The sequence below is a fragment of the Leiobunum rupestre genome, chromosome 9 (genome assembly GCF_980474605.1).
Source record: "Leiobunum rupestre chromosome 9, qqLeiRupe1.1.hap1, whole genome shotgun sequence".
In the NCBI taxonomy this organism is placed as follows: Eukaryota; Metazoa; Arthropoda; class Arachnida; order Opiliones; family Sclerosomatidae; genus Leiobunum; species Leiobunum rupestre.
The window spans coordinates 54963047-54975141 of NC_143392.1; the positions used below are offsets into that span (position 1 = coordinate 54963047).

Consider the following 12095-nt stretch of genomic DNA (forward strand, 5'->3'; position numbering starts at 1 on the left):
TTCTGCATATATATCTTGTTCGGGTGTGCTTTTGGCGGCGCTGGCGAATGACTTCTTCTCCTCGTTCCGGGTCTTTCCCTTCTTGGCCTCTCTTTCCGGAGAGGTGTGGATACGCCGTTTTGAAAATTTTGCTTGTGCTGCGTTGATGATCTCGATCCATTCCTTTTTCCTTGCATCGTCTATGTCGTCTGCTGTCTGAACGTGTGTCTTAAATTCTTGAAGTTTTGCCTGTGAATATTTCTTGATGGTTTCTACTGAGGACGGTGAGATGGGTAGGTATTTCGGTCGTGGTTCCTGGTGGTCGCTGGGTGATGCCTCTTGTGGTGCTGCTGCTTCTGCTAATGGATCGTGTTCTTTAGCAGAAGTACTGCCGCCTGTCTCCTGGACGCGCTCGGGCTCATCCTTCGGAGACTCTTTCTGGCCTTCCTCCATGGGTTGGTTCCGCTCTGCTTGCCTGGCTCGTTTGATTTCGCAAGTTGAGGTGTTGTGGCCTTCTTGGTCGCAAAAAAAGCATTTCTTTACGACGCCTGTATAGTATATTAACGCCCTGCTGCGTCCAAAAAAGAGCACATTAGGGATGGTTTTCGACATGATGATTTTTACGGAGCGGTCGCCATTTCTAAGTCCTTTTAATTCGGGGTATTCGTCTAGTCGGTGAGCTTTGATGGTTCCGTATGGTCGTAATGTGGTAAGTATGGCATCCCATTGAATCCAGGAGGGCAGGTTCTTGATGGTTAACCAGACACCGTTGTCGTCGATGCTGGTTATCGTGCAGGGTTTCCCATTTATAATCAGCTCCCCATAGGAGACAGCTTGCTGGAGGAAGGCCAGAGTGGTAAAGGTAAGAAGGTAGCAGCTTTTCCCAACAGGTTGAAGAGTCTCCAAACACTGAGGTCCAAGTTTAGAGTAGAAGGTTTGAGCAACGTCCAGGAATCCGGCGTCGACTTCAAGCCGGGCAGTCCGCTTCTTCACCTCTGCAGCCATGATGGCTTTAGAGGGGTCGTCGGGTAAAGTCAAGTCCCAGGAAGGAACAGCGTCAAGTGAAAATGGCAGGAATCGGCCAAGTCAGGATACAGCGTGGAGACCAGGAACAGCAGCGACAGGTAAGTGTCAGCAGGACCAGGACCAGGAACAGCAGCGGAGTCAGGAACAGCAGAGGAACCGGAAACAGCAGCGGCAGCTTCAGAAGCAGGAACAGGAACGTCAGGATACCGGCAGGTAAGTCAGCATCGCAGGAACTAGCTGTATAGCTGGAAAACTCGCTTAACGGCCTTTCGGCCAAGATTTCAGCGAAATAGCTGGGAACAGATACTACACTTTGATCTTAGCCAAAAGGCCGAGAAGCGATAACCGGCAAAGGGGGCTTTGGTGGTTGAAAAAGAAAAAGAGTGAGATTGAGCATTCATAAATTTCATAATTATGTTTAAGCAGATTGCTCGTAGTTGGAGATGACAGCGTGTATAACCATCACGTCTGACCAAAGAAGGTAACTTCTTGATTTCAAACAAAAAGATCGACGGCCATCGAGCGTTTTCAGCCGTCAACGGTAATATCACGCGGAATACATTGGTTCTCGACCCATCAACGACGGTAAGCCGCGTCGAGTGGGGTCATTTCTTGGGAGGGAGGGAGACCACCAGGGAACACGGCGTGCCGGTGGCTGATCTCTTCCTCTCACCCTCTTTTTTTTCATTAACGGGGTATTTGAGTCTTTCTAATAAAATTTGTGTATTTTTAAATATTTTCTTTTACGCTGTTTCTAACTAGTTCGCCAAGGCGATAATTTATCTTCGGTTTTCTCTGGGTCTTTTTTTAAATAAGTGGCAACATGGAACCGTGCTTAATCGATAATTAGAAAAAGTAAGATCTTGATCATACGGATTTTCCTCCTGCACGCTTACCAGAACAGCTGTAGAGAAGTGTTATGAGATATGGCACTACGAATTGACCGTGGTTGCCGCGTAGTACGCGCCCCGGCATCAGCAACACAAAAACTCGTTTTTTCCAAACCATCCCGCTTTTAACAGTCCCCTATTTCTACAGCGATAGTACCGCAATCCTCGCTAGGTAACTCGATGTAAATAACTTATATGGTGTCCGTTTCGAGAACGGAGTTACCATGGTTTGGGAGGGGGTAATTTTTTTAAAGGGGAAGACGTGTTGCCAATGCGAATGTCGAAAAGCGGCCGGCTGTGAACTCCTAATCATGTCTCCTGTTAGTAACGAAAGTGACTTAAAAAAAACATACCGTTGGTAACGTACGACAGTTAAGGTAAAAAATTACAAAACAAATCCGTCCGAATCTTCAAAATGATCTACTAGCCAATGACGACTTTCCCTCTTATGACGTCAGGAATATATATATATATATATATATATATATATATATATATATGGTGTTTGATTTTAGATTCATTGAGCGAGGTGGGCCGATCCTGGAAGAACTGCAATACCAGGCCAACCCGTGGCGGAGGTGGAGCAAGCTCCGACCTCTCCGCCGCCGTCCAAAAATAAGTTTAATATCTTGGGCCCCGATGGGACCCGTATCAGATATTAAGCTGATAAGAACAGATACTTAAATTTGTTTATTTATAAACATAGTCCAAGTTACATTGTTCGCGTTACTTAAGTTTAAATTATCGCGAACGTTGTATTATAACAAAAATTATCAAAATTGATTAAAAATAATTGTTTTTGTTCAGTTTAACAGTCGTTCATTTAAGTACACTTTTTTACTAATTGACTTAAGGTCTTTGATAAATGAGCGTTTAAGATTATTGACTAACTTTTTTACTATTTTTACAGGTACTCATTGAGAGCTTCAAGGTAAGTTATGTATATCAATAATTTTATATTTACAGATAAAAAATTGCAAATTGAACCCGACAGAAAATTAAAAAATTTAAAAAACTGCCTTTTTATATTGCACTTTAAAAATCAACAAATATTGCACACATAATTAAGCATAGCTTAATTCGTTATAAACCAATAAATTCTATCATTTTAGATGAAAAAGACCATTAGATATAAGGGTAGCAAAAGTAAATGCATTTAAGTATACCAATAATTTTCCTTTCATATTGCCTTTTTAGCTCAGATTATTTACATATTCTTGCACTTAACTAATTTAAAAATCGTTCATTAAGGCATTAATGCAAAATATATATTATTGCACATTGATCGTTAAAAGCTAAACAAAAGTAACATAGCAAAAGTTCTTACAAAAGGATTGTTCTGGGTTTTTGATTAATAACAAAAGTGAATAAACCTAAGTGTAACTATTTACGCGGTGGGAGCGTCATGGTAAGTATTTTTAACTTTACATTTTAGATTTAATTATATATTTCTTTCAGGTTCCTTGTAAGTGGAGATTTTAATATAATAATAATAAATTATTATTGTCTATTTTTATAACCGGATAGTTGGGGTCACACCATTTTTCTTTAAAAGCGATTGGAGAGAACCGGCTAAAGTCCGCTCTCGCCCGTTCAAGGATCTCGTTACGAACACGTTCTTGTAGTACGAACGCGGGAACGTATTTACCTTCGAATAATCTATTATTACGTGCTTTCCAAATTTGAAATTTAATTTCGGAAAGCATTATCGAAAATGCGTAGATTAATGCCAATGGAACTGGCAAGGGAGCGTGATAAATTACAGTGTTGGTGGACAGGAATTTAACATTAAAAAAGGATCTTAAATTATTCAATAATAATTTTGCGTTAACGCACTGGTATAAGAGATGTACGAGCGTTTCATTGCTTGTACAAAACGGGCACACACGAGTTTTCGCCATATGACGATCGTATAGGATATCTCTTACCGGTAAGACGTTGTACACGGTCTTCAACAAGAAGTCCCGTCTGGCCCCCTCGATAGACCGGGACCCAGTTCTTTTGAAAATCATTCGCCAGTTGAGATGCGGATGCAAAGATACGATTTTAGGGATGTGCTTTCCAGACAAAAGCGCGCGAATAGTGGCGTTATCCAAGTCGACAACATTTTCTACAGGTTTCAATTTCTGTTTAATCTTCATAGCCGAGTTTTTAATGTCCACGTAACTAGCGCCAATTTCTAAGGCGTGCGCGATTTTTGGGTTCCATTGGATTCCAAACACAGTCTTCGCGGAAGTTGATAGATGATAACTAACCGATTTGTTTACTACATGGTTTTCATCATTTAGACAGGATATAATGCGAGAGAGATTTAAGGATGGGATGACTTCCTGTAAATTAGGAACGCCAATGCCACCCTCTTCAACGGGTAAGTACAAAGTCTTTCTGCTTACTAGTTCGGTTTTTTCATTCCACAGGAATTTAAACATTGTTTTTTCTAGGTCAGAAATGTTTTTCGCCGTAAAGTTTACTAGCGGCACAGGGTATGTTAAACTAGCCAGCGCCACCTGGCGAAGCAGTTGCGCTTTACCGATTAAGGAAAAGGGGGTTTTCTCCCAATTCTGAATACTTTCTTTAAATCGTTTTTTATATATTTGTTCATTTTGTGGGTCAACGCCCTTACCATTAAAGATTATGCCTAAAATCTTGACGCTCCCACTCGAAAGCGTCAAAGGAAGATTAACGGAAAGTTCCGAATGGCCCAAGCCAAGGCGAATTATTTTAGACTTCTGGGAGTTCAATAAGCTGCCCGATACGGTGCAATATTTATCAACTTCGGATAGAGTTTCTTTGACGCTTTCGAGATCATCGCTGACGTTATTTACGTCATCCGCGTGGGCGATGTATTTCAACGCATCGTCGACTGAGGCGCCCGGACAGGGAAGGCCACCGATCAGGGGATTGGTTTTTATTTTAAAAAGCAGCGTTTCAACGCATAGACAAAACAAAACGGGCGAAAGGGGGCAGCCCTGCCTAACACCCCTCTGCACCTGGAATTCCCTAGACATTGATCTATTTAAAAATATAGTACTTTTATTACCAGAATATAAAATTTTAATAAAACCCAAAAAATTCTGCCCAACCCCGAAACTATCTAAGACTTGAAACATAAAAGAGTGATCTAGCCTATCAAACGCTTTATTAAAATCGATAGATAATAAATATCCGGCTTGACGTCTGGAGTTTAAAGATTCAATGACGTCACGGAGTAAGATGAGATTGTGATAAGTCACTCTCCCTTTCACTCCGCAAGACTGGCCCTGGCCAATTAATTGACCAGTGACCCGACTTAGCCGATTCTCAAAAACCTTCGCCACTAATCTACGATCAATATTGAGCAAAGTAATTGGTCGCCAAAACTCTACCAAGCGCTTGAAATTAACGTCCTTGCAGAGAAGCGTGATACAGCCTGTCTGCATTGACGCCGGAAGAGACCCCGCTTTCAAAGCGGTGTTTATAACTACAGTTAGTAGAGGGCCAATTAAAGCCCAGTAACTTCTATAAAAGAGGACGGTTAGACCGTCTGGGCCAGGAGCTTTCGTAGCTTTAAAAGTTTTTAACGCTGTAAAAAGTTCGACTTCAGTGACGTCACCTTCGAGCTCCTCACTGTCGTCCGGGGACAGCCTCGGAAGACCGGGAGGATACTCGAAAGGGCGTACCTGCTCGGCCTTGTAGAGTTCGGCGTAGTAATCGACGAAGGCGGACTCGATGGCGTCAGGGTCATTATGCCGGACGCCATTGACCTCGACCTCGTCAATCAGCTCTTTCTTGCGTGCCCCTTTTGCGCGCAAGTAGAAGGCCGAAGAGAATTGTTCCTCCCCAGTTAACTCCATTCCCGCACGAGCGCTTACCATGTGGTCGTATTTGTTTTTGTAAGCACCTTGGAGAAGATTTTTGAGATTTTCTTCGGCAGCACACGAGTAGACGTTCTTGTCGGGAGCTTGGTTTATAAGTCCCAAGATCCACCGGTAAATCAAAGCGGTTTTACGTTCTCTGGCAGCTAAAATTTTGCCCCTTTGTTTAAAAAATTCAGAAATTTTAAATTTAAAAATATCCCACCCATTAAAATCAATCACATTATTTACCAGAGAGCGTATCTCGTTCTCCACTACCTTATCATGTTCACCCTCTGAGAGGAGAAGTTTGTCGTTAAGACGCCAAACTCCTCGCCCCCGAGGTACATTTCCTTTTAAAGCAACCCGCAACTCCAGAAGACTATGGTCGGAATACCCGACCGGCGTTATTCGGATAGTTCTTAGATTAATAAGACGATCGTTGCTAATATAAAAATGATCAAGTCTGCTTCTAACATAGCCATTTTTCCAGGTAAACCCAGGTACAGTAGGGTAAGTATGTCGCCATGCGTCTATTAAATTCAAATTGGTTACGACGGATGCTAAGGCGTCGGAACTTAAGTCGGGATAGTAATTTCCCCCTTCCCTGTCAAGGTTTGGATCGGGGACGCAATTGAAATCACCTCCCATAATTAAAAGGTCGTAACGGCCATCCAAAAAAGTGTATAACTTATTAAAAAATAATTTTCTTTGCTTAGGTACACAAGGTGCATAGACATTTAAAAAACGGATTCTATTATCGGCGATTACAACATCTACGCTAATAATGCGCCCTTCGTAATCAGTGCGGAAACTCTTAATAGAAGAATGTAGACAACTTTTAAAAATTAACATAACTCCACAAGACCGATTTGAGCCTTGACTAAAGTATAAACACTCTGAACAGAGTTGGCGCCTTAAAGACGACCAATCGTCCGATTTTAACATATGCGTCTCTTGCAAGTAAAGAATGTCTAAATTACTTTGGGTAAACAGAGCCGCGACATTTGATTTTTTGTTAAAGTCGCGCATACCATTTATATTTAAAGTGCCAATATTTAATGTAAACATATGTAAAATTAAAAGTAAATAAAACCCATGCATAGTTAAAGTCCAGTAAACACTAATTATAAATAAAACCCAGTCAATAAAATTCATTTTCTACTTGCGTTTTTTCGCATCACTACTTGGCGGCGTTCCAGTGTTGGACCTCTTAGCGTGGTCTTTCGTTACGGACTTTTTGACCTTTGGCGATGTTGCGTTCCCACTTTTATGAGGAGTGCTCGTAAATATGGACGGTGCTTGTTGTACTTTGCTCGAGTATGAAACGTCATTGCTTTGGCCTGATGTTGGTGACTGGACATCATTCTTTTTTACCTCGTCTATGTTTAGAGAAACGAGCCCATTAGACACGATAGACGTGTCACTCTTTTCTGAGCCGGAAATTGCAAAGTCTCCCGAGGGGATGACTTCCTGGTTACTTGCGCTTTCCTCTTGATTTTCAACATTGTTTCGATCCGGATCTAGATTAGACTTTTCTATCCCAGTGTTACTATCACCGTCTTCCACTCGTGGGTTTCTGGTTTCAGCTTTCTGGGCCGAGTTGGCACGAGCCTTCTGTTTTTTCGGGCAATCCCGAACCTGATGAGTGTCCTTCCTGCAATAGAAGCACATTCGTTGGATTCCTCGATATGTGATCTGGACACGATGGCCGCTGATGGTCATCAGGTTCGGGATTGGACTCTTCATACGGACTTCCAGGCGGCGAGTTCCGTTCTTGAGATCTTTGAAAGGGCCATCCTGGTAAGTTTCCCAGGACTCCGAGATGACATCACAGAAGGATCGAAGAGCCGCCTTGATGAAAGGTAGTTCCCACCAACTCGGTGCATCTCTCAACGTAATATAAGACACCGGATCGGCAACACCAATTATTTCCACTTGCTTATCGCCGACCATGAGGCCTGCTTCTATAGCCTTCTGGTAACAAGAAGCATCTTTGAACGTTACTTGAGCTTCGAATTTTCCAACAGGCTGGAACACGGTAATGCCATTCGGACCAACGAGTTCAAAGAGAGCTGGAGCTAGAGCTTGGATAGCAACTCCTTCAAACTTCATCCGAGCTGTCGCTTTTTTCAAAGTGGCAGCTGATGGTGAGGACATCGTCGACTGGGCGGGAGCCATGATGACCCGGCCACGGACGTCGAGATGATACGGAAAATCTGAGAGTGCACGATCACCACGAGATTGGAGCAGCTCAGGAACCGGAACAGGAAACACAGGAACTTTGTGACGTCAGGTTTAGACGGACAGCGACAGAACCACAAGGTAAGACTGATATATACAGTTCTCGACCTTTGACTTCGAAAAAAGGAGCAGATACTACACTTTGATCTTAGCCAAAAGGCCGAGAAGCGATAACCGGCAAAGGGGGCTTTGGTGGTTGAAAAAGAAAAAGAGTGAGATTGAGCATTCATAAATTTCATAATTATGTTTAAGCAGATTGCTCGTGGTTGGAGATGACAGCGTGTATAACCATCACGTCTGACCAAAGAAGGTAACTTCTTGATTTCAAACAAAAAGATCGACGGCCATCGAGCGTTTTCAGCCGTCAACGGTAATATCACGCGGAATACATTGGTTCTCGACCCATCAACGACGGTAAGCCGCGTCGAGTGGGGTCATTTCTTGGGAGGGAGGGAGACCACCAGGGAACACGGCGTGCCGGTGGCTGATCTCTTCCTCTCACCCTCTTTTTTTTCATTAACGGGGTATTTGAGTCTTTCTAATAAAATTTGTGTATTTTTAAATATTTTCTTTTACGCTGTTTCTAACTAGTTCGCCAAGGCGATAATTTATCTTCGGTTTTCTCTGGGTCTTTTTTTTAAATAAGTGGCAACATGGAACCGTGCTTAATCGATAATTAGAAAAAGTAAGATCTTGATCATACGGAGTTTCCTCCTGCACGCTTACCAGAACAGCTGTAGAGAAGTGTCATGAGATATGGCACTACGAATTGACCGTGGTTGCCGCGTAGTACGCGCCCCGGCATCAGCAACACAAAAACTCATTTTTTCCAAACCATCCCGCTTTTAACAGTCCCCTATTTCTACAGCGATAGTACCGCAATCCTCGCTAGGTAACTCGATGTAAATAACTTATATGGTGTCCGTTTCGAGAACGGAGTTACCATGGTTTGGGAGGGGGTAATTTTTTTAAAGGGGAAGACGTGTTGCCAATGCGAATGTCGAAAAGCGGCCGGCTGTGAACTCCTAATCATGTCTCCTGTTAGTAACGAAAGTGACTTAAAAAAAACATACCGTTGGTAACGTACGACAGTTAAGGTAAAAAATTACAAAACAAATCCGTCCGAATCTTCAAAATGATCTACTAGCCAATGACGACTTTCCCTCTTATGACGTCAGGAATATATATATATATATATATATATATATATATATATATATATATATATATATATATATATGGTGTTTGATTTTAGATTCATTGAGCGAGGTGGGCCGATCCTGGAAGAACTGCAATACCAGGCCAACCCGTGGCGGAGGTAGAGCAAGCTCCGACCTCTCCGCCGCCGTCCAAAAATAAGTTTAATATCTTGGGCCCCGATGGGACCCGTATCAGATATTAAGCTGATAAGAACAGATACTGAATTTGTTTATTAATTTTCAGTCAAAATACAAATTTCTAAAATGTTCGCGGTTAATTAAATTAAATTAGCGCGTACATTGCTAAAAATTGTTACATTTTTCGTTTTTTTCCTAGGTTTGGTTTTTTTCCAACGTCGAGGTAAGTATTAATTGTTTTTTTTCTTTTAACATCACAAGGTGAGTATAATTATTTTTCTTAAAAATAAAAAACTAATTGCTTTCAGGGTTAATAAAGTTAAAACCAGATAAAAGTGTAAACAGAAGTAAATGAATAAAAATGAGTTCTGCATAATTTAAAATTAAATTTTGTCATTACGAGATAAAAAGATTTAGTATGTTACGTATTGTGTATATACATCCTTCTCAGGTGTGTTTTTGGTGGCGGTGGCGAATGTCTTTTTCTCTTCGGCTTGTGTCTTTCCTTTCTTGGCGGCTTTGCCTGGAGAGTTGGGCATGTGTCGTTTTGTATATTTTTCCAGTTCTTGGTTGGCGAGCGTGAGAAACACCTGCTTCCGCCTGTCGTTCAATTCGTCTGTAGTCCTTAGGTATTCCATGAATTCTTTGAGTTCCTGCTGCGAGTAGTTCTTTATGTATTCTAGGTTTTTGGGACTGACATATAGGTCTCTGTTGTGGTCTTCGTTGATTTTCTCGGGTGCCTGGGGCGGGTCGACCATGTCCACTGCCTGGACGTGCTCTGACCTCTCTGTTGGTTCCATCTCCTGGCCTTCAGCGATTTTCCGCGTTTCGGCTTCCTTCCTAGCCTGTTTCACCTCGCATGAGACACATTGTGTCCCTCCTTGTCGCAAAAGAAACATCTCTTTACGACTCCCTGGTAGTAGACCAGCGCTCTGCTGCGTCCGAAATAAAGAACATTTGGTATAGTTTTTTCTATTTTAATTTTAACCGATCTGTCGCCATTTTTTAGTCCTTTAAGTTGAGGGTATTCGTCGAGTCGGTGTGCTTTGATGGTGCCGTAATGTCGCATAGTGGTAAGTATGGAGTCCCATTGGATCCAAGAGGGTAGATTCTTGATGGTCACCCAGACGCCGTCATCTTCGACGCTGGTAAGTCGGCAGGGTTTATCGTTAATTTCAAGGTCGTTGTAGGAGAGCGCTTGTTGCAGGAGGGCCAGGGTCGTAAAAGTTATTAAAAACTTGTCTTTACCAACAGGTTGGAGAGTGTCGAGGCAATCAGAGCCGAGCTTGTCGTGGAAGGTCCGAGCGACGTCCAGGAATCCGGCGTCGACCTGAAGGTGAGCAGTGCGTTTTTTCACCTCCATAGCCATGATGGCTATGGGAGGATCGTCGGATGAAGGCAAGTCCCAGGAAGGAACAGCGTCGAGCAGCAGTGGCAGGAAACAGCCAAGTCAGGATACAGCGTGGAGACCAGGATCAGCAGCGACAGGTAAGTGTCAGCAGGGCCAGGACCAGGAACAGCAGCGGAAACAGGAACAGCAGAGGAACCGGAAACAGCAGCGGCAGAAACAGGAACAGGAACAGAGACGTCAGGATACCGGCAGGTAAGTCAGCATCGCAGGAACAGGCTGAGAAGCGTATACGTCGCTTAACGGCCTTTCGGCCAAGATTTCAGCGAAATAGCTGGGAACAGATACTTTTAATTGTTTATTAAAAGCTTCGTTAATTTTACATTTTTACATGTTTACGTTTGTTGTATTTGTTCGCGTTTTTACTTAATTAAATTATTGCGAACAAAAGTCAAGTTCATAGTCGATCAAGGTAAGTATAGTTATTAGGCATATAATTAATTTTTTTTTGCAGGGTTTAAACAGTGAGTTACGTAAAGTTAAAAACTTTAAAACAAAACACTAAGAAATAATCGAGATAAAAAAACTTAATTTTAAAATTAAAGGTGACGAATAAAATATGTGAATAATACACTAAAATACATTTTAAAAATATATTAAAAGTGTATTAGAAACATATGTGCAAAATTCAGTATGTTACGTATTCTGCATATATATCTTGTTCGGGTGTGCTTTTGGCGGCGCTGGCGAATGACTTCTTCTCCTCGTTCCGGGTCTTTCCCTTCTTGGCCTCTCTTTCCGGAGAGGTGTGGATACGCCGTTTTGAAAATTTTGCTTGTGCTGCGTTGATGATCTCGATCCATTCCTTTTTCCTTGCATCGTCTATGTCGTCTGCTGTCTGAACGTGTGTCTTAAATTCTTGAAGTTTTGCCTGTGAATATTTCTTGATGGTTTCTACTGAGGACGGTGAGATGGGTAGGTATTTCGGTCGTGGTTCCTGGTGGTCGCTGGGTGATGCCTCTTGTGGTGCTGCTGCTTCTGCTAATGGATCGTGTTCTTTAGCAGAAGTACTGCCGCCTGTCTCCTGGACGCGCTCGGGCTCATCCTTCGGAGACTCTTTCTGGCCTTCCTCCATGGGTTGGTTCCGCTCTGCTTGCCTGGCTCGTTTGATTTCGCAAGTTGAGGTGTTGTGGCCTTCTTGGTCGCAAAAAAAGCATTTCTTTACGACGCCTGTATAGTATATTAACGCCCTGCTGCGTCCAAAAAAGAGCACATTAGGGATGGTTTTCGACATGATGATTTTTACGGAGCGGTCGCCATTTCTAAGTCCTTTTAATTCGGGGTATTCGTCTAGTCGGTGAGCTTTGATGGTTCCGTATGGTCGTAATGTGGTAAGTATGGCATCCCATTGAATCCAGGAGGGCAGGTTCTTGATGGT

General features: G+C 42.5%; 2 non-coding genes and 2 pseudogenes across 2 annotated transcripts; all 4 read right to left on the reverse strand.

The window, feature by feature from the left end:
* Positions 1-1245: 1245 nt before the first annotated feature.
* Positions 1246-1348, reverse strand: LOC149931131 (U2 spliceosomal RNA; annotated as a pseudogene).
* Positions 1349-2419: 1071 nt separating this feature from the next.
* On the reverse strand, positions 2420-2611 carry LOC149931132 (U2 spliceosomal RNA). Its single transcript, XR_016476526.1, has one exon. It is a non-coding gene; the product is annotated as a U2 spliceosomal RNA (small nuclear RNA).
* Positions 2612-8048: 5437 nt separating this feature from the next.
* LOC149931133 (U2 spliceosomal RNA) lies at positions 8049-8144 on the reverse strand (annotated as a pseudogene).
* Positions 8145-9236: 1092 nt separating this feature from the next.
* On the reverse strand, positions 9237-9424 carry LOC149931134 (U2 spliceosomal RNA). The gene has a single exon (XR_016476549.1). It is a non-coding gene; the product is annotated as a U2 spliceosomal RNA (small nuclear RNA).
* Between the last annotated feature and the right edge of the window lie 2671 nt (positions 9425-12095).